Source organism: Triticum aestivum, chromosome 2B (assembly GCF_018294505.1).
Source record: "Triticum aestivum cultivar Chinese Spring chromosome 2B, IWGSC CS RefSeq v2.1, whole genome shotgun sequence".
In the NCBI taxonomy this organism is placed as follows: domain Eukaryota; kingdom Viridiplantae; phylum Streptophyta; class Magnoliopsida; order Poales; family Poaceae; genus Triticum; species Triticum aestivum.
This window is the reverse complement of record NC_057798.1, coordinates 720,860,573-720,886,292: the sequence shown is the minus strand read 5'-3', so window position 1 is coordinate 720,886,292 and position 25,720 is coordinate 720,860,573.

Below are 25,720 nucleotides of genomic sequence, written 5' to 3'. Positions count from 1 at the left end.
ATGACGGAGAGGTATCTCTGGGCCCACTCGGTAATGCATCATCATAATGAGCTCAATGTGAACAAGTGTCTGGTCACGGGATCATGCATTACGGTACGAGTAAAGTGACTTGCCGGTAACGAGATTAAACGAGGTATTGGGATACCGACGATCAAATCTCGGGCATGTAACATACCGATTGACAAAGGGAATTGTATACGGGATTGCTTGAGTCCTCGACATCGTGGTTCATCCGATGAGATCATCGAGGAGCATGTGGGAGCCAACATGGGTATCCAGATCCTGCTGCTGGTTATTGACCGGAGAGGCGTCTCGGTCATGTCTGCATGTCTCCCGAACCCGTAGGGTCTACACACTTAAGGTTCGGTGACGCTAGGGTTGTAGAGATATAAGTATGCAGTAACCAGAAAGTTGTTCGAAGTCCCGGATGAGATCTCGGACATAACGAGGAGTTCCGGAATGGTCCGGAGGTAAAGAATTATATATAGGAAGTCAGGTTTCGGCCATTGGGAAAGTTTCGGGGGTCACCGGTATTGTACCGGGACCACCGGAAGGGTCCCGGGGGTCCACCGGGTGGGGCCACCTATCCCAGAGGGCCCCATGGGCTGAACTGGGAGGAGAACCAGCCCCTGGTGGGCTGGTGCGCCCGCCCTTGGCCCCCCTGTGCCTAGGGTTGGAAACCCTAGGGGTGGGGGGCGCCTCCACTTGCCTTGGGGGGCAAGCCACCCCCCTGGCCGCCGCCCCCCCCCTTGGAGATCCCATCTCCTAGGGTCGGTGCCCCCCTAGGGGGCCTATATAAAGAGGGGGAGGGAGGGCAGCCGCACCCATGCTCTTGGCGCCTCCTTCTCCCCTTGCTACACCTCTCCCTCTCGCAGAAGCTTGGCGAAGCCCTGCCGAGATCACTGCTGCATCCACCACCACGCCGTTGTGCTGCTAGATCTTCATCAACCTCTCCTTCCCCCTTGCTGGATCAAGAAGGAGGAGACATCTTCGTCAATTGTGCGTGTGTTGAACGCGGAGGTGCCGTCCGTTCGGCGCTAGGATCTCCGGTGATTTGGATCACGTCGAGTACGACTCCGCTGCGATCTACAAGGGTATGTAGATGCACTCCTCTCTCTCATTGCTAGATGAACTCATAGATTGATCTTGGTGAAAGCGTAGAATTTTTTTATTTTCTGCAACGTTCTCCAACACACTCCATGAAAAATAGTGTTGGACGTCTTCAAATTCATGAGTTAACCCCATGCGTCAAAAGGTCTCATAATAGAGGATATTGATGCTGCTACCCCCGTCCATGAGTACCTTAGTGAATTTATATCCACCAACCTGAGGCGCTACCACCAAGGCTAACTGACCCGGATTATCAACCCAGAGGGGGTGATCTTCCCTGGTCCACACAATGGGCTATTCTGACCACCTCAAATAATGGGGAACCGCCGGCTCAACAGAATTTACGGCCTTCTTATGAACCTTATGGTCACGTTTGCACAAGGTAGTGGTAAACACATGAGACTGCCCACTATTCAGCTGCTTCGGATGGCTTTGATAACCCGACTGCGGCTGCTGTTGTTCCCCTTGACCAGATTGCTGCTGATTATAATCGCCTTGATGTCCCTGAAAGCCAAAACTTGAACCGCCACCCGGGCCATGAAAACCGCCAGCTCCTGAGCCACCGCCCGACCCATGATTGCCATCAAACGTATTGGAATTCTTAAAAGCCTTCATGATCGTGCAATCTTTCCATAAGTGGGTGGCGGGTCGTTCCCGGATGCCGTGTCTCGGGCACGGCTCATTGAGTAGCTGATCAAGAGATGGGCCTGACCCGCCAGATCGAGGGGGCGGTTTGCCCTTACGTCTCTGATTATTACCCTGTGCATTGGCGTTGGCTACAAACTCCGGGTTACCCTCCGCCTTACACTTATTGCCCCTTGATTCATCGGGTTATGCCGCTAACCCTTTCCATTGCCGTTCTTCTTTCCCTTCCCTGTCTTTTCCTCATCAGACGCGGGATCCTTGGTACTATCCGAGTCGGTGTATTTGACTAAAGCTGCCATCAGCATACCCGTATCGTTGCAATCACGCTTAAGGCGCCCCAGTTTTTGTCTTAGCGGCTCAAAGCGGCAATTCTTCTCCAACATGAGGACTGCAGAGCTGGCATCCATCTTGTCAGACGAATGTATTATCTCCTTGACCCGGTGTACCCAATGAGTCATGGATTCACCCTCCTCCTTCTTACAATTTGTCAAGTCCACAATCGACATAGATTGCTTGCAGGTGTCCTTGAAGTTCTGGATGAAACAGGCCTTTAGCTCTGCCCACGAACCAATGGAGTTGGGTGGCAAACCCTTTAACCAAGACCGGGCCGTTCCATCTAACATCATGGTGAAGTACTTAGCCATTGCTGTGTCGCTGACCTCCAACAGCTCCATGGCCATCTCATAACTCTCGATCCACGCTCCGGGCTATAAGTCGGCCATGCAATTCGGCACCTTTCGAGGTCCCTTGAAGTCCTTGGCTAGGCATACATCACGCAGAGCCGGCACCAAACAGGGAACACCGATGGTTCTAGTAGCCACTCCCGTCTCAACGGAAGTCATCGGATACTCTGGGAAATCTTGATGAGCCATCTGTTGAGCCGCTAGCTGAGCCGCCCGCTCGTTCTCTTGACGTATCCTATCTTGTACCGGGTTATAGCCACCGGGCTGGTTCCGGCGCTGGGCGTTGCTTGACAAAGCTTCTGACTCCATGTGCCTGCTATAACTTGGACTCCGGTTTTGACGAGGCGGTGCTAACCAAGGCGGAGGAGTTGATTGAATCTTGTCCCAACTATAAGAATAAGTCTCTTGCTGAGCCAGGGCTGTCTAGACAAGTTCTCTGATCCTCTGGGTCTCCACCGCTGTCGGGTCATCACCGTCCACTGGGAGAGCCGCCAAACACGTTGATGCTGCGATTAAGATCTCCATGAGGTTGGAAAAGTGACCCGACGGTATCGGTACGTAACGGGGCGGTGCCATGTTCCCATGAAGAGGTGCCATCTCCCGAGGCTGAGTCGGTCCTCCTGTTCCGGCTGTCATAAACTGATTTGCATCTGGCGGGTTACTTGGGCCGGCTCGGGTGTAGTGAAAAGATTCCGAGGGTCATAAATTGGAGGAAAACGGGATTGAGTTTTCTGGTGCCTCCTTCTCATCACCTCATTAGATGCGTTCATTCTCATCGTAAGCTGGAAAGCCTCTGACTGGAGCTGCTGCGCCCGTGCATCCAAAGCCGCCCGTTCCGTGGCTAACCTGGTGTCCTCAGCTGCCAAGGCCTCCTTGGCCCGAGCTATTTCCTCGCGCACCCGTGCCACCTCCGCGTCATGCTCATCTTTATTTGCTGGAATAACCGTGGCGGTTAACAGGTCCGTAAGCTTATCCATGAGATCTATTAGCACCTGAGCCGGTGGGCGCACAGGACCTCCTGCCCCGGCCGCTCCTAACCTGGACGTTATTGCACCAGCGGCTGTAGAATTTTGGCCAGGTTGAGTCCCAGCCATGAAGACTCCTGCCCAGCTTGGCGGCTCATAGGGGTCCGGAATACTGGAGCCATCGGAACAGCCCCCAAGCATGCCATCTTGCACTTGATACAGCAAATCTATTGAACCGGTGGATGAATCACCGTCAGAGAGGACAACCGTCTCACCACCATCTTCAGATCGTTCAGAAAGTTCTTCTCCATGGATGCAGCCCACAAAGACACGCTTCATGCCGGGTTGAACTCGGGCGGATCTCGCACACTGAACCGTCTCGACGAGGTCGGTGCAGTTGTCCGGCTCACGGCCCGGCTCACCAATCCGTCCGATGAAGACGTGGATTCTGTCGAAGGGGACCTGGTACCCATACTCAATTGAGCCGGCGTCGAGGCCCCAGCCCTCGTCATCGATGTAGATCTTGCCGCGACGACTCTGGGTCATCCGGCCCACTACGTATCCCTTGAGCCCTTCGAAGTTGCCCTTCAAGAACTCAAATCCACCGTGCGCTGGCCCCACGATGGGCGCCAACTGTCGTGGAATTGTCACGTCATATGTCCTAGTGAAAGGACTTAATCGCGGAGCCATCGCAACTAGGAAGCTTGAAGGGGTTAATGAGGACAACAAACACGAGAGGTTTATACTAGTTCGGACCCTTACGATGAAGGTAAGGCCTACGTCTAGTTGGGTTGGTATTGCTTGATGTTTCAATGACCGGGAGCGAGATACGCTATGCCCGGTTCTCGATGAGTTGTTTTTTACCCTAAGCCGCCAGCGGGTCGTCCCCTTATATACACGGGTGGATGCCTTGCGGCCTACAGAGTCCCGGCCGGCTCATAGACAGTGTCCGGCTCGGTTTACCACTATGGGCCTTAAGCCGCCTGTGGGCTGTAGACCCTTTATTGAACCGCCATCTTCATGCTTAGTCTTGGGCTTCTTTCTAATGAGTCTTCTTTGCGTAACCCGACCCCTCCTGGGCGGTTTACACAAATAGTTATATCCCCAACAATGTTGCTAACTTTACCCATTAAGATAATGAGGGTGCTTCTATTTGTTAGTGTATGTTTCATCAACTAGCCCCACTATTACAATAATCTCACTCTCTCAATATATGTGCCAAGTGATGCTCGATTTTGGTGGAACTGCATACAAACTTGGGTGCTTCATTGCCTCGACAGCTTCCGTCCTTTCCTGTCAGTTGCTAGTCTCCGCTTGCTTTCTTCCTTTGTTGTCGGTCGCTTGACTTATCTCGGCTTCCAGTCAAAGGAAATAGTAATTGATATGCTACCTCACACAGGTTGGTATTGGTCTTTATCCTGATTATTGTGCCTGTCATATGTATTGGTAATTTGGTATTGTGCTACTATTTGCAAATTTCATAAAGGAGTAATTTGGAGCCTAAACTCGCGGGCAAATCATTACATCGGGTAATTTCAGTAGAACTGCACAAAATGATCAGATGGACAGGTACTTATGCTGCTGCTATGTACTCCAAAGTTCACTTAGACAAGCATCGATGTTGACAAGAAGTGCCTATATTCATTCGAGTATCAACCGGCATCAACGAATTGTCAAACTCCAAGTATTAGGAGAGTGAACGCCAAATATATTGCTTGGTGCATAGCCCAGAAAAACGCAGTCCAGTCTTTGGTCCCAACTTGTGCCTTTTGGTTATCGGCACATATGGTAGCGAACTATATGGCATGGAGTCTAAAGATTCCAGACAAGTTGGTTGACGCGTATATTCATCTGGCACTTAATCAGTCTGCACGCCAAGGATGCTTCATTTCAGTTGAACTGCACAAAAAATTTGGGTGGTTCATTTTCTCAACCGCCTCCTTTCTCGTCTGAAATGTAGAATTTTGGCGAGATACAGGACCAAGATGAGCCAGTAAACTAGTTGGATGAAAGTAGTGGCCAAGTTGCTCAAACCTCCCTCGGCACGAGGCCACTATTTGAGGATAAACCTACAAGCAAAGTTCAGATTGTCTGTGCTGCCTCTTATGTACTCGAAACTTTACTCGTACAAGAACTAATTTTAGCAAGAAGTACCTCTGATTGAACACCATTTACTAGTTTGTACCCTAGGTAATTAAAGTTCGTCCATGGATCATATTGGCTGTGCTCTCAATCATTTGGATGCATAAACATACTGAACATGTGTATATCTGAATCTTTTTGTGAATTATGTATGAATATTGTCGTGTGATATATCAATCATTTGGATGCATAGATATGCTGAGCTTGTGTATATATGAATCTTTTGAGTTGTTGATAGTGAATGTTGTCTATGAATATGAACGTGTCCTGTGAACCTGAGTTTGATATGAATTGCAACCAAACCAGTTATAACCCTTCTCCTCCTCTCAATCTGCGACTCCACTGCTGCATTTTCCCATCTCCGAGTCGTTCCCGTCCGGGGCCTCGCCGTCGTCCACCGCCTCGCTGTGTTTGGTGCGGCGTGGTCAACAAACGAGAGTCATCGGAAGAGGACTATACGCGGAGAGCCTGACGGCTGGGACCCACGAGGTCCATGGTCGCACGCAAGGAAAGTTCCTCCTTATTAAGCTAAACAAAATGTTTCCTCCACCTGACAGCTGGGACCCACCGGCTGTATCTTTGCACAGAAGGAAGTGCCTCCTTGTTTTGCGAAAAAAATTATTCATCCCGTTGACAGCTGGGACCCATCAGATTTGGTGACTGACTTGTGGGCCTGCTAAGCGGATGTGTACGCACGGCTTTGTCAACTTAATCAACAATTGATTCTAGCAGCTGGACCGTTGGATGTTAATCCAACAACCATGCTCCTTCTTCAACCTCTGTTCTTGCTCCTGTCTCCCGTGGGCGGCACCGCGACTGTGCTGCCGCGCACCCGAACCAGTGAAGTTTCCCACTCCTCTCCATCTGCGACTCCACTGCCCCATCTTACCCATCTCCGGGTCATTCCAGTCTGGGTGCGCTCGGAACGGTTTGGCAACATGGTCAACAACCGAGAGTCATCGAAAGATGACTGTACGTGAGAGGCTGATAGTGGGGACGCACCACGCCCATGGACACATGCATGCAACAAAACGCGGCAAGGTCAACGTGGTCAAGGAATGACTTCCATCGGAAGTATACTGTACGTGGAGAGTCTCAGCTGGGTCCATGGCCGCAGCAAGTAAGTGCCTCCTTATTACGCGGAAAATAATGATTCCTCCAACTGACAGCAGGGACCCACTGGACGGGCCACCGTATTTTGTGAAAAAAAACCTTTGCCCCCTGACTACTGGGACCCACCTGACGGGCCACCGTATTTCGCGAAAAAACGTCCCCCCCCCCCCCGCTGTCAGCTTGGACCCACCGGAAGTGCCTCCTTATTACGCACAAAAAAATGAATACTCCCCCTGCTAGCTGGGACCCACCTTGGTGGGAGGATGACTTGTGGGGCTACTAAGTTGATGGGGACGAAGGGCTTTGTCAACTTAGTCAATATGAACGATTCTAGGTCCAGTGACCGTACGATGTCCATCCAAGGGCCGTAGTGCTTCTTCAACCTCTGGTCTTCTTGCCCCAGCCACCCAAACCAGCGCCGGTCGTGCCTCATGCTCCTGCCTCCCGTGGCCGGCTGGGCTGCCGCGGAGGACTCACCGCCCCCTACTATTCCTACTGCTGGCCAGGCCCTACGGCAACGGCAGCCTCACACCGCAGCCGAACCAGTGAACCCTCGTACTCCTCTCCGCGCGGGCTTCCACTGCCGCATCTTCCCCGGCTCCGCGTCGTCCCCTTCCTAGGCCTCGCTGTTGTCCACTGCCATGGTGCTCTCCGCGCGGCGTGGTCAACGTGGTCAAGGAACGACTTCCATCGCAAGAGTACTGTACGTGGAGAGGCTGACAGCTGGGTCCACGGCCACAGCCCAGTTTTTTTGTGATTTTCCAAGTAAGTCTCTTTGTCAGGCCTGTTGGGCTGCAAATCTTTCAAGACGAGGAGAGCTTTCATTTGGCTGGCCAAGAAAATGGCCCATCAATAATAAGAAATGGGTTGTACATTTTTAAAACACATCAAACTGGCAATTAGTTTCAAATATCTTTTTTTTTCATTTCAAGATTTTAAATTACATTAATTTTTATGCGTGGATAATTTGTTGGATTTTATATAGATATAAATTTATTTTTAAAATCAGTTTGAATGTGAGTCGAAATTTCGGGATTAAAAACAGTTTGGACCGCACCGAAAGATGCAAAATTTTGTATAATTTTTTAACCGTGGCCACAGTATGGGCTGTAATGCTAACAAAAAGAATATACACTCCAAAATAAACCTTAAGAATTAGCAAATGGGCTGTAAATTATTAGAAATAATGGCCGATGGGTTGTATGTTGTTTTCCACAGATTTGAGGCTTTCCTAAAAAGAGGTTGATGCACAAGCAGTGACTGTTGGATTGCCATCCAACGGCCGTCGTGCTTCTTCAATCTCTGCTCTTCCTGCTCTAGCCACTCAAACAAGCGCCGGCGGGACTGCCTGCTCCCTCCTCCCTGCGACCGGCTCTGCTGCCGCGCAGGCCTCACCGCCCCACCATACTGCCATCGCTGGCCTAGCCATCCCTCTACTCGCCCACACCTGCTGTTATTCTCCGGCGACGGCAGACGAACCAGTAAACCCTCGTACAATCGTACTCCCCTCCGCGTGGGAAACAACTGCCAAGTCTTACCTGCCTCCGTGTCATTCCTTTCCTAGGCCTCGCCGTCGTCCACCGCCCTGGTGCTCTCGGCGTGGCTTGGTCAACGTGGTCTATGACCGACATGCATCTGAAGTGGATTGTACGTGGAGAGGCCGACAGCTGGGTCCACGGCTGCACGCAAGGAAATGCCTCCTTATTACGCGCAAAATAATGATTCCTCCACCTGACATCACAGACCCATCGAAAGGGCCTCTGTATTTCGTGAAAAAAACGTTACCACCGCTGACAGCTCGGACCCACCAGCTATATCTTCGCACGCAAGGAAGTGCCTCCTTATTACGCGCAAAAAAATGAATACTCCGCCTGTTAGCTGGGACCCAGTATAGTGGCAGGCTGACTTGTGGGCCTATTAAGTTGACGGGGACGGAGGGCTTTGTCAACTTAGTCAATAATATGCACGATTCTAGCTCCAGTGACCGTACATGTCCATCCAACGGTCGTAGTGCTTCTTCAACCTCTGGTCTTCTTGCCGCCCAAACCAGCGCTAGTCGTGCCTTGTGCTCCTACCTCCCGTGGCCGGCTGCGATACGGCGGAGGCCTCACCGCCCCCTACTACTCCCACTGCTGGCCAGGCCATCCCTCTACTCACCCACACCCCCTGTTATTCTGCGGCGATGGCAGCCTCACCCTCGTACTCCTCTTCGCGTGGGCATCCACTGCTGCGTCTTCCCCGGCTCCGTGTCGTCCCCTTCCTAGGCCTCGCCGTCGTCCACCGCCGTGGTGCTCTCGGCGCGGCATGGTCAATGTGGTCAACGACTGACTTCCATCGGAAGAGTACTGTGCGTGGAGAGGCTGACAGCTGGGTCCACGGCGGCCCCAAGGAAGTGCCTCCTTATTACGCGCGAAATAATTATTCCTCCACCTGACAGCAGGGACCCACCGGACGAGCCACCAGTATTTCGCGAAAAAACGTGTCCCCCCTGACTGCTGGGACCCACCAGCTACATCTTCGCACGCAAGGAAGTGCATCCGGGCAAAAAAAACCAAAACGATTCGCCCCCCCCCCCTGACTGGTGGGACCCACCTGGTCGAAGCGTATGTAGCATTGTCATTCTGGTCGCGAAAGTGTACGTACATACTGGTCGATGTAGAGGCACGCGTGTGTCGTAGTAGAGGCGCGCACGTGTCTATGTAGAGGCGTGCACGTAGCATGTACACGTACGTATAGCGGTGAGGGTGCAAGAAAAAAAATGCGGCCATGTACGTACATACGGGCAGGGTCTCGAACGCCTACTCGCACATACGTACATGGCTGGGTCGGAATGGAGAAACAACGTCGTCGTCGTGTTCATGGGGAGCCAACGAAATGCGTCGTGTTCATGGGGAGGCAACAGAATGTGTCGTGTTCATCGGGAGGCAACGGAATGCGTGGGAGCCAACCGGCTTGGATGGAACAGGCGATGGAAACGAGGCCTAGCGTACCGCACAATGGAGGAAACGGACCTCCTATGTTTGGAACGGGGTCCTGTTGATCGGGAGGGGTGTGGCGTACCGCAAAACGGAGGAAACGGACCTCCTATGGTCGAAACGGGGGTCCTGTTGATCGGGAGGGGTGTGGTGTACCGCAAAATGGACGAAACGGACCTCCTATGGTCGAATTGGGGGTCTTGTTGATCGGTAGGGGTGTGGCGTACCGCAAAACGGACGAAACGGACTCGTGTTGGAGCGCTACGGTCGAAACGGGGGTCCTGTTCATCGGGAGGGGTGTGGCGTACCACAAAACGGAACTCCATGGGATACTGTTTATCTCCCCCGTCAACCTCCTCCAGCCTCCACGGGCTCCTGTTCATCCAGCCTCCACCGCGCGCTACTCCACTGTCTACTGTTCAACCACCCCTCCACCGTCTACTGTTCATCCAGCCCTCCACCGTCTACTGTTCATCCAGCCCCCCACACCACGGGGTCCTGTTCAACCACCCCTCCACCATCTACTGTTCATCCAGCCCTCCACACCACGGGGTCCTGTTCATCCAAAGGCAACACCACCGTGCACTGTTCATCCAAACCCCCCGCAACGCTCACTGTTCATCCAATCGATCGGCTTCAGTTAGCAGCAGTAGCGAAGGAATCACTCCATCGGGTTCAGTTAACAGCCATCGATCAACCGCTCGGGTTCAGTAACGCGTAGCCTGAAGTGCAATCGCTCGGGTTCAGTTAGAGCCCAACGCCTCGCTCGGGTTCAGTTAGAGCCAACGCCTCGCACGTGTATGAGAGAAACACACATCGCTCGGCCCCCGACCTCCCACCGTAACCGGCAACTCCCCGAAATTTTCCTCCCCCTCGCTTCTACCACGGTTTTTTCCGTCATGGACGGCCCAAAGAATGTCATGCAGCTGCATCTCCGGCCCGCCCAGGACGAAAAGCCCATTTTCTGTCATGATTTTTTGTCATAGAAGTAGGAGCCCACCACATCTATGATGATACCGGGTTTTGTCACAATTATCGTCATAGAAGTGTCATATGTATGACAGAAAAAATTTCGTTCGGCCCAAAATGTCACGGATGTGTCTTTTTTTGTAGTGTGGTGTGTGCATGCATGCGTGCGTGTGTGCGTGTGAGTGTTGCATGCGTGCGTGGCTGCGTGTGTACGTGTTAGTGTTGCGTGCGTGCGTGGGTGCATGTGTTTGTGTGAGTGTTGCGTGGATGCAGTTCGTGTGCATGTGTGCATGTGTGTATAATCACCACACCAGCTCCTGTGTGTTAAAACAGACGGCTCAGCATACCAATACAAGGCCACCTTGTCCGCTGTGCCCACTGTCATGACTTCGAACCACTGTCCAATATTTTTTTGTCGTTTGTTTTCATTCTTACTAGCAAGATGCCCGTGCGTTGCACGTAACATCAAGATGCATTTGTATGACTTGTTTATCTTGTGAGAGAAAAGGATGAATGAGGGAAGGCCTTATTTGCAAATGTGGAGAGGTGTGTGGGTACCTTTTTGCAAAATTGCCATAGTTTCTTTCCTATCCGTCAGATATAAATCGGACGACCTATATTGCAGGATGGCAGGCACACCATCATCACCAACTCCGTTTTTTATAAGAGTGTATTTTATGTATTTATAAGAGTGTATATGTAGAGTAGATACAAGTCGACAGGTGGGCACGATGGTAGTGAGATAATGTGATGCAACACTAGAGGTGCCATGTGGAGCGTTTAACTGGTCAACTAGTCATGTCATGAGCAAATACAGAGTTGTACGGTGAGCCCATGAATGTATAATAACCACTAAACGTAAATGGTGACCGTAATGAGTGGATTCTGAAGTCCAATGTACGTATCATGCTTTCGCTTCAAATCCAATGATTGTCATTGCATATATCGCGAGAGAAAGATGAAACATGCGTGAATTTTCTGGGGGCTTACTTTTAGAGGACCTGGAGATAGTTTTGTGTGCATACATGAAAGGGGCATACAGGGGGGGGTATGCGATGGATAGAGAGATGCTCTTCATTTCTCTTTATTATGACTAACTTTGTATATAGTATAAAAATATACAAATTCACAGTGCGGAATAAATATCATTGTGGGCACCATGCAATGCAAAATAGCGTTCGTACTCCTCCATATAACTTTGTAATGTTTTATATATGTAGAAACCCTAAAATAATTTTTTGGCCACACTTTATTCAAAAGGAATGTTGTATGCGAAATAAACGTGAAGAGAGGGCTTTTTAGATCAATGGGGTACCTGATGTAACATGTGTGAATGTGTAGTTGATGCATTTGGTGGGGCCTAGAGAGGTATGTGTGTGTATTACGTATTCGAGAGAGGCATGGATAGAGGGGCCGACGGGGGGGGGCGTGGGAGAGATAGCACGAGAAATGAGAGTGGTCTAGAGAGAGAGACGAATATGACACCATGACAAGAGGTTCCATTCCCTTGGGTGTGTATACGCAAGGGGGGAGGGAATAGAGGCACCAGGAGAATGTTTCTGTGTGTGTGGTGTTTGTGTTGGTATGCATGGGTGTGAGAAGATAATGAGACGTGGGGCAGAGGGTGTGTCACCGTGTGAGGTACGGTGGTCGAGGTGAGGCCCTTCGTTCGGCTCCGTCCTGCGCCACATTGGTCGGCCCGTGACGCATTTAGGAAGACCCATGGATGACTAGTCGTACAAGACAAAGATAGCAGAATTGTGAAGGACTTTATGTCCACTGACAAAGCCAGCTAGGATTTGTAACCCTAGGTTCTCGGACTAAGGTAACCCCTTTATCTCTGATATTACTATTCATCCAACCTAACTTTAAGGGGCATCCTACAGAATGCTCTGCTAGAATCATACTCGTCGATTAGGAAGAGAGGTGTGAGACAATGCGTGAGAGACAGGCGTAAAGACAATGTGCGTACATGCGACGCGTAGGCAGGTCCATGTATATAGAAAGGGTCGATGAGGATTGTGCGTGTGTATGTTTGCGAGAGGAAGAGTGCTTGTGATAAAGGTTAGTGAAAACAGTTGTAAATGGTTACGAGAGGGAGGGAGGGTTATATCTAGAGCATGTGTTCGAGAAAGACACCTCGGGACAGAGTGTGTGAGTACGTGTGAGAGACCACCAATGGAGAGTGAAACTACACGTAAAAGACTGCTCTACACATTGATTAAAGATATAAATTGTATCCAAATATTAGGATGGGATCATGATATTTGCAATTCGTGTAAGGAGCAGTCATTGATCCATCAGACATCTAGATTCTATCAAATTTGAGCATGTCTATGTTATTATTCGACATAATTGATCCACATAGTTAGTATTTTAAACTCCAGACAATGCATCGCTTTAGCAATCGAATATAAACGTGAGTATAGTTCATGTTGTGTGTGTAAAGCACATTATACATACGAAAGTTACACAATGGACATTATAAATAGCTACTTATGAACTAGCATACATTTGAATTCAACTTAAGGTGGTTTAAAAAAATCGAATTCAACATGAAGTCCATTCAATTATTTGAATCTGATATCATGGCATTTGTAAACCATACCTAAATTATGGGGGCACCAATCTTTGCTCTGATTTTGTACATAATAGCATATGTAGTTTTCAATTTAGCTCCTCCATTCCAAAATAATCGTAGTTACAGGATTTTCAAGTGTGAAAATTTCAAAAAGAAGCGGATAATTTAATGAGGTTTTCAAACATACAAGGTCAAATATAACATTGTCTATTTAGGTCAATCCTCATAGTTCAAGAGTACTCTAAACGTGAATGCTTGTGTTTCAAAATTTCGAACGAAGTGCTGAAAGAGCCTCTACTCGCCTGAAACCGCGTGAGACCAATGTTTTTTTAGGGTGCGTGAGACCAATGTTTGGTAGTACAAGGAAATTACTTTTCTAATAACTCCGACCCGTGAAACCTACCGGCCCGACGTCCAAAGGTCTAAACCGGGGTAGGTTTGTAGCTTCATCTAGACACCACACAACCGCCTCCGAAAAACATTCATACACAATGGCCACCTAAGCACACATGCGTGTGGCCGAAATTGCTCCCGCCCACTATCTGGGACACCCGGTATTACCATCCTACCCCCGACCCACAGTAGGTTCGAAATTTAAGAGGGGGGTAAAGTTTGTACTTTCCCCAAATTTCAAACAAGCGCGTCCCATCTTCTGTTCAAAAAAGCCAAAAACAAGTGCGTCCCAGACCGAAACATGGTTCCCCCCCACCCGTCTGATCCCCCATTCGTACTCCATGGGTGCCAAAACTACCTCTCCACCAGCCGTGAAACCCAGGCGTCCTCCATCCGCCACCCCATCCCACCCATCAACCGCCACCCTCCTCCATCACACTGGAGCCAATACCCCGACATCGGCGTCCACCACAACCTCAACTGCAACGCCCTCCACGGCTAGTAGTTGAATCCGAGGCCGAGCAGTCCGTACCCGAGCCAGTTCAACCACGCCGTCTTGCGCCTTACCGCTGCCGCTCCAACTTCTCCACCGTCCACCGCACCGGAGCTATTCCTGCTACGTCGTCCTTCGCCGCCTCGGATCTGCTTCCCCTCCACCGATATACGGCCACGACAACACAGTCAACAATTTGGCCATGGGTTTGTCCAAGGAACAACGGCTCTCCAAAACATCGGTTCCCCCGGGAAAAACAAGAAGATCGTTGCGACATATCGACATCACACTGGCAACCGATACGGGTACTCCTCTTCCCTTATTCGTGCAAATCTTACATGTCTGCTTGCACGGTATTCATCCCACAGAAGACACTAGTTGACCGCTTCTTCTTCATACTAGATGTTCCTAGTAACTCGCGATGCACAAGGTTTCTCCTCATATACTATGTCACCTTAGCTAGAGGTCCGTCGACCCCTAAATTTCAATTTCTGGCCAGTTGATTCCCAATTAACGGAAGCATTCCCCAGTGTAACAGGCACTAGTACGCCTATTACATCGGGGAAGCAGCGCCTTGGTGTTTATCTTAGGGGCGTGTGCGGCCTAGATCTACTGGCGCCCGATCTGGAGACTGGAGGTCGGCCGGGATTAAAGGGATGGCCTGGGGGCGCTGCCAAGCACGATGGTGGTGTGAGGTCGAGGGGAGGGCGGGGCGGCGGAGGCAGGGGTCTGGGCCGGTGGTCGCTAGCGGTTCGAGAAAGATCGTCAACAATGACTGGCGGGAGGTAGACGAAGGCCATCTGCCCGTTCCTTATAGATCAGACAGTTCATTAAAAAAATCGACTGACCTATTTATTTTCAGTCGACTGTTATCTTAGATATGACCACATGTGGTGGTGTGCTGGAGGAGTACCTGCATTTCCTGTGCTCATATATTACAAAATCATACAGAGTAGAATCTAATTTTGTTTGCCATGCAATGTTGTAGAGCTATCATATGTCTCCTGTCATTTATTTTTCAGCCACCTGCTATCTGCTACTTTGGTGCACTAGTTCTGCACACACTTCACCCATACTCTCACTATTGTGTTTTTATGCAAGGGTATTTCAGAGTCTGCCAAAAGAGAAGCAGCAAAGAAAAGAGAGAAGTCGTGCCAGCTTTCTTCGCGGGTATGCACGACACATTACAACACTATAAAGGGTGCAGTGTCAGCAGATGGAGACGGTAAACGTAGCTTTGGAGTTGATGACCTCGCTCGCAATGAACCACCATCCCAGGTGCTTGCTTTAACTTCGTGGTGTCATATGTGGTTGCATGTTCCATATGGTGTCGAGCTTGTATTCAAAAGGCTGAAGTCGGTCTGATAAGGAAAGATATTTTTTTACATGAACCACCATCCCGTGAGACAAATAGCTAGTCAGGGCACTGGCCGAGCGAGTGACAAGCCCAGCAAAGATAGGCACCACCTGGAAGCCAACTAAAAAGCTGCGATGGTGGCGAAGCAGCCCGCTTCCCACCAGGCTCTCAGGTCCTAGATGATCATGCTCACCACTCCAGCCGGATGTCTAGCTTGTATTGCTTCCAATTTGGTTAAATTGCATCTGCTTAGCTTACACATTATACCTTTGAATATGACATGCCTTTCTGTTTTTGGTGCATACTAGTACATCTGTGTATTAACCATGTTCTTACATCAAACTAATGTTCTTGTGTATCCCTCATCAATCACTTATGACGGAGCAGGCAGGCAAGGGGACTACTCCTCATTTAAAGAATGCAGCGTCAGCCTCCCGACATGATTCTCAAGAAACAGAAATGCTAGATGAAGATAGTGAATGTAGCTCTGTAGTTGATTATAGCATTTCCCCTACACTAGCATCGCATGTGCTTGCTCTAACTTGGCAGCGTGATATGTGGTTGCATGTTGCATATGGTGTCTAGATTGTAATTCTTCCAATCTGGTTAAACTGCATGTGCTAGTCTGCTTAGCTTATACATTATACCTGTTAATGTGACATGCCTTCCTGTATTTAGTACATAGTACATCTGTCTATTAAGCATGTCCTTACATAAAACTATTGTTTTTTTTGTATCCCGCATCAACCAATATGACGAGACACCTTTAGTATATGTAGTGCGATATTAGTTGCATCTTTCATATGATTTATACCATGCACTGCTTCTAATTTGTTGAAATTCCATTTATGATGGGACACTTTTAACTTGGCAGAGTCATATTGGTTGCATATTCCATGTGGTGTCTAGCTTGCATTGCTTCTTATTTGCTGGAATGGTTTCTGCTTACTTTACACAAACAGTTGTGAACATGCCATGCCGTCCTGTTTTTCATACATATTCCATCCTGGTATCATGTGTTTGCCTTACATCAAAGTAGTGATTGTTAGTATCATGCATGAATGAGTTCTGAAGAGAGAATTTTATTGCTTTTTCTTGTCGGTTTTACTTGACAATTCAAAATCAATAAAGCGGAAAGAAGTTAGCAAGGCAGCGGATAAAGGTACTCCTTCCTAACGGAGGGCCTCTATAGTTTCTACTCCTCCACACCCCCAAGATGATTTCCAAGACAACACATGCATAGACACTCAACAAAGTTGTGTTTATGATGAGCACATCTCCCCTAGTGCAGCATCACCGGTGCTCACTCTAACTTGGCACTGTTATATGTGGTTGCATGTTATGTGTGATGTCTAGCTTGTATTGCTTCTAATTTTGTTGAATTCCATCTGCTTACTTTACACATTATACTTGAATAAGACATGTGTTCCTGTTTCTAGAACATACAATATCTGTCTATCACACCATGTTCTTACATCAAATTACTACTGTTGTGTAACCTGCAACAATCACTTATGATAAAATACATTTGACTTCGGAGTGTGATATAGGTTACATCTCACATTCTTTTCTAGCTTGTACTACTAATTTGTTGAAATGGCACTTATGACGAGACAATTTTAACTTGGTAGAGTGATATTCGTTCCATCTTTCATATCGTGTCTAGCTTTCATTGCTTCTAATTTGTTGAAATGCCTTCTCCTTAGTTTACACATCATAAGCTGTGAATATGCAATGTTGTGAATATGCAATGGCACTAATGATAAGAGACCTCTAACAAGGTTGTGTGATGTTGTTTGCATCTTGCATATGATTTATTTCTTGTACTGCTTCACATTTGTTTAAACGCCATTTATGATGAGACACTGTTAAGTTGGCAGAGCGATATTTGTAGCATCTTTCATATGGTGTCTACCTTCCATTCCATTGCTTCTAATTTGGTGAAATGTCTTCTTCTTAGTTTACACATCATAGTTCTGGTTATCTCTTCCGTTTTGTTTTCATACATATTACATCCTCCTATCATGTGGTTGTCTAACATCAAAGTTCAGTTCGTCTGCATCATGCATCGATTTGTTCTGAAGAACTAAATTGTTATTCGTTGTTCTGGTCGGCTTGACTTAACATGGCACAGAGAAAGAGGAAGAAACACAGAATGGCAGGGAATGAGAAGCGGATGAATCCTGCAGATTCTGCTGGTACTGATGGTGCAATAGAAGGTCAAAGTCCAGTGTAAAATTCTACAAACATGCCATCCCATGCTACACGAGCTGCAAAAAAGCCAAACAGAAATAAATAGTTGCCACCAAACAAGCAGAGACAACCCTAGGTCTTGCAACACCTACCATAGTACTACCAGCTTCACGACTTACTCGTGCGTCAACTGAGCTAGAAGCATGTTCCCAAGCTCCCTTGCCACTTGACACTACTTCCCAAGCACTCTTGACACAAGACGAGTTGGCAATATCATATGAACCTTGTGAGCTTCAACAGCAAGAAGGTAGTTGCTGGAGTCAAGTTACAGTTGCATGCTTCTTTATATGTAGTCTCACAGTTTGATATACACTAACACTTCCTATGTTTTGTTGCTGGACTAGCACCTAGGTGCAAGAGGAAACAAACATTAGGGATAATGCTCGATAGGTTAACTAAATCTAGAGGAGGAAGAATGGAGATCCGTTTTGAGGCAGGTTTAAAAAGGCCACGTGATGCTACGGAGTCAGCCAAGTTAGTATCAGAGGCAGCGGTTGCCATTAGGTGTCATGTACGTATCCTCCCAAGATGGATTCAGTACAGGAATGACAAAGATGAAACCCAGTTCAACACCTTCCTCGACCATTTATCTGTAAGTATGGTTATGTATGGAAACTAGTAATATCGTCTTGCTCTGTCCCATACTTTCTAGGTTGCTGATAATGAGACTCCCATAATTTTCAACAGATGAGGTTCAAGTTGGATAGCCAAGATGATGCAACCAGACAAGCTTGCACCCATGTTTTCAAGTCTGTTCTGCGATAGTATCGGTATAACTTGAGGAAAACTCACTTTGAAGGCAAGGCTAACAGTGAACTTTCCCAAACATCTCCAGTGGAAAATATATCGGATGAAGACTGGAGGGGCCTTGTTAAACACTGGTCTGATCCAAAGTATCAGGTACATTATATATATGTGATAAGATCACATGTTGAAGTCCTATTTACGCATGTGCCACACAAATCTATCTTCTTGTAGGTGAACTGTTCAAAGAACAAGGCCAACCGTACGAAAGTGAAATTCCAATAGACGACAGGATCTCGTAGCTATATTGCACACTGCGAGACTCTTGTAATGACCTGCTGTTTCACTCTTTTCGCTGTACCATATCATCATATCTATATTGACTTGTTCGAAATGCAGAGGAAAACCCGCAAGGACCAAAAAGTACCTGAACCAAATGTTGTGGAAATCTTCAAGGACTGTCACACCAGCAAGAAGAAGGGCATGACTACACCAGTCAAAGCCGCTATTGTAAGTCCTTAATCCTCATGCCTTTTAACTACTACTTACTCTGACTTGTGCCTTGAACTGCATGGTTTGCAGCCAATGTCTATTACTCTTTTCAATTTTATACACAATTGTCTTAGCGTATCATTGCACCTTACAAGGTTTAAAAGAGAGGAGTGATGTTCCTTTGATCTTGACCCGTAATCTAGTTCCGTGCTGGACTTGCCCACACAACGTTACAATTGTCTGTTTGTCTGTTCTCAGTTGTTTTGTGATATGAATGATGTCATACTATGCTTACCATATTATAAACTTCGTCTCCTTATCCTTAGCCCTCAATACAATGTGAAGAAATAGACAATACATTAGCGATGGCACATGGTCATATGTTTGGAACCTGGTTTTATTATGTACTTTGCAATAAAATACAACTAATATTTTACATGGGTTCACCAGAATAAGTTCTGTATATAGACCAAAGCTATTTTGTTTGGTTTTGCTGCCTCCTTAATATCTTCTGTTCTGGTACTACTAATGTAAAACCTCAACTTTTCAGCGAGCTATGGAAAAAATGGTGTAACCGCCACCTTCTGAAGGTGGCGAGGCAACTATAACCGCAATGTCATCTCTGGCTGCAGTGGGTTAGTACCTGTCCAATAATAGTGCCAAAAGCACATTCCTGTGTAATACTGGGTTGGTTGTTAAGGCAATATCGTCCAAACTGCCTCATGATCAAGATATGCAAGCTCAAAGCAATGTTGTATCTGCGCTCCAGACACAAGTCCATTCCCTAACAGAGACCCTTTGTGAAACAAGGAGAGACATTGTTCGATATCGTCAAGATATGCATGGTTTTGAAACCAGACTATCAGACATTTCCTATGTTGTTCAGGAGCCTATGGGAAATGAAGGCGAGGGTTATGGTGCTCCATCGGACAATACAGCATGAAAACGTAACAGTCAGGTCAAATGAACTGAGCTTCTGAACTTCTGGTGGTGCATTTATCTGCTAGACTGTTAAGTTTTATGCCAACCTTCCTTTTGTTATATAGTTGTAATTTGTTTTGGTGCGATACAAAATTTATTCTTAATGTGCAGCCACCGGCTGAAGAAAACAGCAAGCCATTTTTGTATAGTGTAGGGTGTTCCCTATATTTGCACTGGTGGCGATCTTTGATGCCGAGTGGATGTAATCTGTGCAATCGCCTTAATAGCCTAGCGTTAGTTTCGGCCTTATTTATTTCCTAGTCTTCTTTTTCCCTGCTTTGCTAGTGGCCGCAACTACCATGGGCCATATACGGGCCGTAGGATCCATGGGTCTCCTACGGGCCGTCGATAAATGGGCCTCCAACAGGGCCGTAGAATCGGTCGGCCTCGGGCCGTCAGATAAATGGGTCTACATGGGCCGTAAACGGGCGTAATTGGTATCGGCCCAGCACGGTAACGGGCCGTTGATGGGCCACAACATAGGACGGGCAGGCCGGAAATGGGCCGACTCTTGCCATGAGCCCAATTTGTCCCATTAGGGTAACCGGCCAGTAACGGGCCGACTCTTGCCATGGGCCTAATTTGGCCAATTAGGGGAACAGGCCAGAAACGGGCCGACTCTTGCCATGGGCCAAATTTGGCCCATTAGGTTAACAGGCTAGTAACGGGCCAACTCTTGCCATGGGCCTAATTTGGCCCATTAGGGGAATAGGCCAGTAACAGGCCGGAAGTAATCGAGGGCCGAAAAGGAGCCCAAGAACGTCTGGGCCGTCAATAGGCCGAAAGCTAACACGGGCTGGAAACGGCCCATGTGAATCACGGGCCGTTAATGGGTACAAAGAAAATTACTGTTCATTATGGGCTAGAGTCACCGTGGGCCTGTAAAGGGCCGAAAGATACGAAGGTCTCATATGGGCCGAAAGACGTCGTGGGCCATACATGGGCCGAAAGTGAAATGGGCTGGTGTTATATTCGACGGCCCACATGACGTTGTTGGGCCGATTTCCTTCAGGGCCTAACGGGCCGTGAGTTAACGGGCAGTAAAATGGGCTATTTGCGAAGAGACCGTTAACAGGCTTTTCATGGGCCAGCCCGTTAACTTTTGACCAAGTCAAACGGGCTGGCTTTGTAAGTTAAATGGGCCAGTAGTGGGCCGTGGCACATGGCGACATATCAAAGGCGCATATCTGACCCACTAACAAGCTGACACGTGTTTCGTCCGGCCAATAAGAATTTTACACGTGAAAATTTCCCATTGTTCGGGGCTGTTAACGGGTTATCGGGTCCAAAACCCGACCCGATAGCTTAACGACGTTCCGTTACGGTGGATACCACGTGTCGGTCACCCTTGACGAAAGCACTTCTGTGACGCGCAATTTATCGTCATGGAAGTGGACACTTTTGTGATGATAATTTTGGTAATGTCATGGAACACTTCTACGACAGCACAGGTATGACTATCTTGATTCTGTCATAAATTTGTCATGGATGTACATGCATGACAAAAAACGCGACCTACTGTGACAAACACGTATCATCACGGAAGTGTATTTTTTTGTAGTGCTATCACACATAAACCTCCTTATATCTTCCTCAAAACAACCACCATACCTACCTATTATGGCATTTCCATAGCCATTCCGAGATATTGCCATGCAACTTTCCATCGTTCCATTCATCATGACACACATCATTATTGTCATATTGCCTTGCATGATCATGTAGTTGACATCGTATTTGTGCCAAGCCACCTTGCATAATTTTTCATACATGTCACTCTTGATTCATTGCCCATCCCGGTACACCATCGGAGGCATTCATATAGAGTCATATCTTGTTCTAGTTTTGAGTTGTAACTCATGAGTTGTAAATAAATAGAAGTGTGATGATCATCATTATTAGAGCATTGTCCCTTATAAAAAAATAAAGGCCAAATAAAATAAAATAAAGTCCCCAAAAAAGAGAAAATAAAAAAGGGGGACAATGTTACTATCCTTTTCCGCAATTGTGCTTCAAAGTAGCACCATGTTCTTCATATAGAGAGTCTCATATGTTGTCACTTTCATATACTAGTGTGAATTTTTCATTATAGAACTTGGCTTGTATGTTCCAACGATGGGCTTCCTCAAATGACCTAGGTCTTCGTGAGCAAGCAAGTTGGATGCACACCCACTTAGTTTCTTTTGTTGAGCTTTCATACATTTATAGTTCTAGTGCATCCGTTGCATGGAAATCCCTACTCCTTGCATTGACATCAATTGATGGGCATCTCCCTAGCCCGTTGATTAGCTGCGTTGAAGTGAGACTTTCTCCTTTTTTATCTTCTCCACACAATCCCCATCATTATATTCTATTCCATCCATAGTGCTATATCCATGGCTCACGCTCATTTATTGCGTGAAAGTTGAAAAAAGTTTGAGATTACTAAATTATGAAACAATTGCTTGGCTTGTCATCGGGGTTGTGCAAGATGAGAGCATTCTTGTGTGATGAAAATGGAGCATGACCAAATTATATGATTTTGTAGGGATGAACTTTCTTTAGCCATGTTATTTTGAGAAGACATGATTGCCTTGTTAGTATGCTTGAAGTATTATTACTCTTATGTCAATATGAACTTTTATTTTGAATCATTTGGATCTGAACATTCATGCCACAATAAATAAAATTACATTGAGAAATATGCTAGGTAGCATTCCACATCAAAAATTCTGTTTTTATCATTTACCTACTCAAGGACGAGCAGGAATTAAGCTTGGGGATACTTGATATGTCTCCAACGTATCTATAATTTTTGATTGTTCCATGCTATTATATTACCTGTTTTGGATGTTTATGGGCTTTACTTTACACTTTTATATCATTTTTTGGGACTAACCTACTAACCGGAGGCCCAGCCTGAATTGTTGTTTTTTTGCCTATTTCAGTATACGAAGAAAAGGAATATCAAACGGAGTCCAAACAGAATGAAACCTTCGGGAGCAATCTTTTTGGAATAAACGCAATCCAGGAGACTTGGAGTGGACATCAAGAAGCAGCCGAGGCGACCACGAGGGTGGCCGGCGCGTCCCCTGCCTCGTGGGCCCCTCGTGGCTCCATCAACATACTTCTTCCTCCTATATATATCTATGTACTCCGAAAACATCCAGGAGCACCATGAAAAACTATTCCCACCGCCGCAACCTTCTGTATCCGCGAGATCCCATCTTGGAGCCTTTGTCGGCACTCCGCCGGAGGGGGAATCTACCATGGAGGGCCTCTACATCATCTCCAATGCTTCTCCGATGAGTTGTGAGTAGTTTACCATAGACCTTCGGGTCCATAGTTATTAGCTAGATGGCTTCTTCTCTCTCTATGAATCTCAATACAATGTTCTCCTCGATCTTCTTGGAGATCTATTCGATGTAACTCTTTTTGCGGTGTGTTTGTCGAGATCCGATGAATTCTGGGTTTATGATCAAGTTTATCTATGAGAAATAATTGAATCTTCTCTGAATTCTTTTATGTGTGATTGGTTATCTTTGCAAGTCTCTTCGAATTATCAGTTTGGTTTGGCCTACTAGATTGATCTTTCTTGCAATAGGAGAAGTGCTTAGCTTTGGGTTCAATCTTGCGGTGTCCTTTCCGTGACAACAGGGGCAGCAAGGCACGTATTGTATTGTTGCCATCAAGGATAAAAAGATGGGGTTTATATCATATTGCATGAGTTTATCCCTCTACATCATGTCATCTTTCTTAATGCCTTACTCTGTTCTTCATGAACTTAATACTCTAGATGCAGGCAGGAGTCGGCCGATGTGTGGAGTAATAGTAGTAGATGCAGAATCGTTTCGATCTACTTGTTGCGGACGTGATGCCTATATACACGATCATGCCTAGATAATCTCATAACTATGCACTTTTCTATCAATTGCTCGACAGTAATTTGTTCACCCACCGTAATACTTATGCTATCTTGAGAGAAGCCACTAGAGAAACATATGGCCCATAGGTCTATCTTTTATCATATAAGTTTTCAATCAACTTTTATTTGCATCTTTTACTTTCCAATCTATATCATAAAAATACCAAAAATATTTATCTTATCTTATTACCTCTATGATATCTCACTTTTGCAAGTTACCGTGAAGGGATTGACAACCCCTTTGTCACGTTGGTTGCGAGGTTCTTGTTTGTTTGTGTAGGTACGAGGGACTTTTGAGGAGCCTCCTACTGGATTGATACCTTGGTTCTGAAAAACTGAGGGAAATACTTACGCTACTTTGCTGCATCACCCTTTCCTCTTCAAGGGAAAAACCAATGATGCTCAAGAGGTAGCAGTGGAATAGAGTGGTGGTTGTGGATAAGACAAAAAGGAGAAGATAGTCTCAAATCAACTAGGCTTATCAACGGGCTATGGAGATGACCATCAATAGATATCAATGTGAGTTAGTAGAGATTTCCATGCAACGGATGCACTAGAGCTATAAGTGTATGAAAGCTCAACAAAAGAAACTAAGTGGGTGTGCATCCAACTTGCTTGCTCAAGAAGACATAGGGCACTTTGAGGAAGCCTGTCATTGGAATATACAAGCCGAGTTCTATAATGAAAAAATCCCACTAGTATTTGAAAGTGTTAACATAGGAGACTTTCTATTATGAAGATCATGGTGCTACTTTGAAGCACAAGTGTGGAAAAAGGATAGTAGCATTTGTTGGTGAACGTAGCAATAATTCAAAATTTGCCTACGTATCACCAAGATCAATCTAGGAGATTCTAGCAACGAGAGAAAGAGAGAGAGAGAGAGAGGGAGTGCATCTTCATACCCTTGAAGATCGCTAAGCGGAAGCGTTACAAGAACGCGGTTGATGGAGTCGTACTCGCGGCGATTCAAATCGCGGAACATCCGATCTAGCGCCAAATGGACGGCGCCTCCGTGTTCAACACACGTACAGCCCGGGGACGTCCTGCTTCTTGATCCAGCAAGGGGAGAGGAGAAGTTGAGGCAGAACTACGACAACACGATGGCGTGGTGGTGGTGGAGCTCGTGGTTCTCCAGCTGAGATTCGCCAAGCACTACGGAGGAGGAGGAGATATATGAGGAGGGAGGGGCTGTGCCAGGGGAAGGATGTGTCTGCCCTCCCACCACCTCACTATATATAGGGGGAAGGGGAGAGGGGGCCGACCCCTCTAGATGGATCTAGAGGAGGGAGCGGCGGCCAGGGGAAACCCTAGATGGGTTTGGGCGCCCCCACCCCCTAGGAAACTTGCCCCCCCCCCAGCCGGGAGGGGCGGCTGCCCTAGGGGTGGTGCCCCCACCTCTCCAGGTTACGTGAGATGGGTGGAAGGGGTGCACAACCCCTTAGTGGGCTGGTGTTCCCCCTCCCCTTGGCCCATAAGGCCCCCCCCAACACTTGTCGGGGCCTTCAAAACTCCTTTCGGTCACACTGGTCATCACCTGGTACCCCCGGAACAATTCCGGACTCCAATACCCTTCGTCCAATATACCGATCTTCACCTCCGGACCATTTCGGAGATCCTCGTCACAACTGGGATCTCATCTGGGCCTCCAAACAACCTTCGGTAACCACATACTATTCCCATTACAACTCTAGCGTCACCGAACCTTAAGTGTGTAGACCCTACGGGTTCGGGAACCATGCAGACATGACCGAGATACCTCTCCGGCCAATAACCAATAGCGGGATCTAGATACCCATATTTGCTCCCACATGTTCCACGATGATCTCATTGGATGAACCACGATGTCGGGGATTCAATCAATCTCGTATACAGTTCCCTTTGTCCATCGGTATGTTATTGCCCAAGATTCGATCGTCAGTA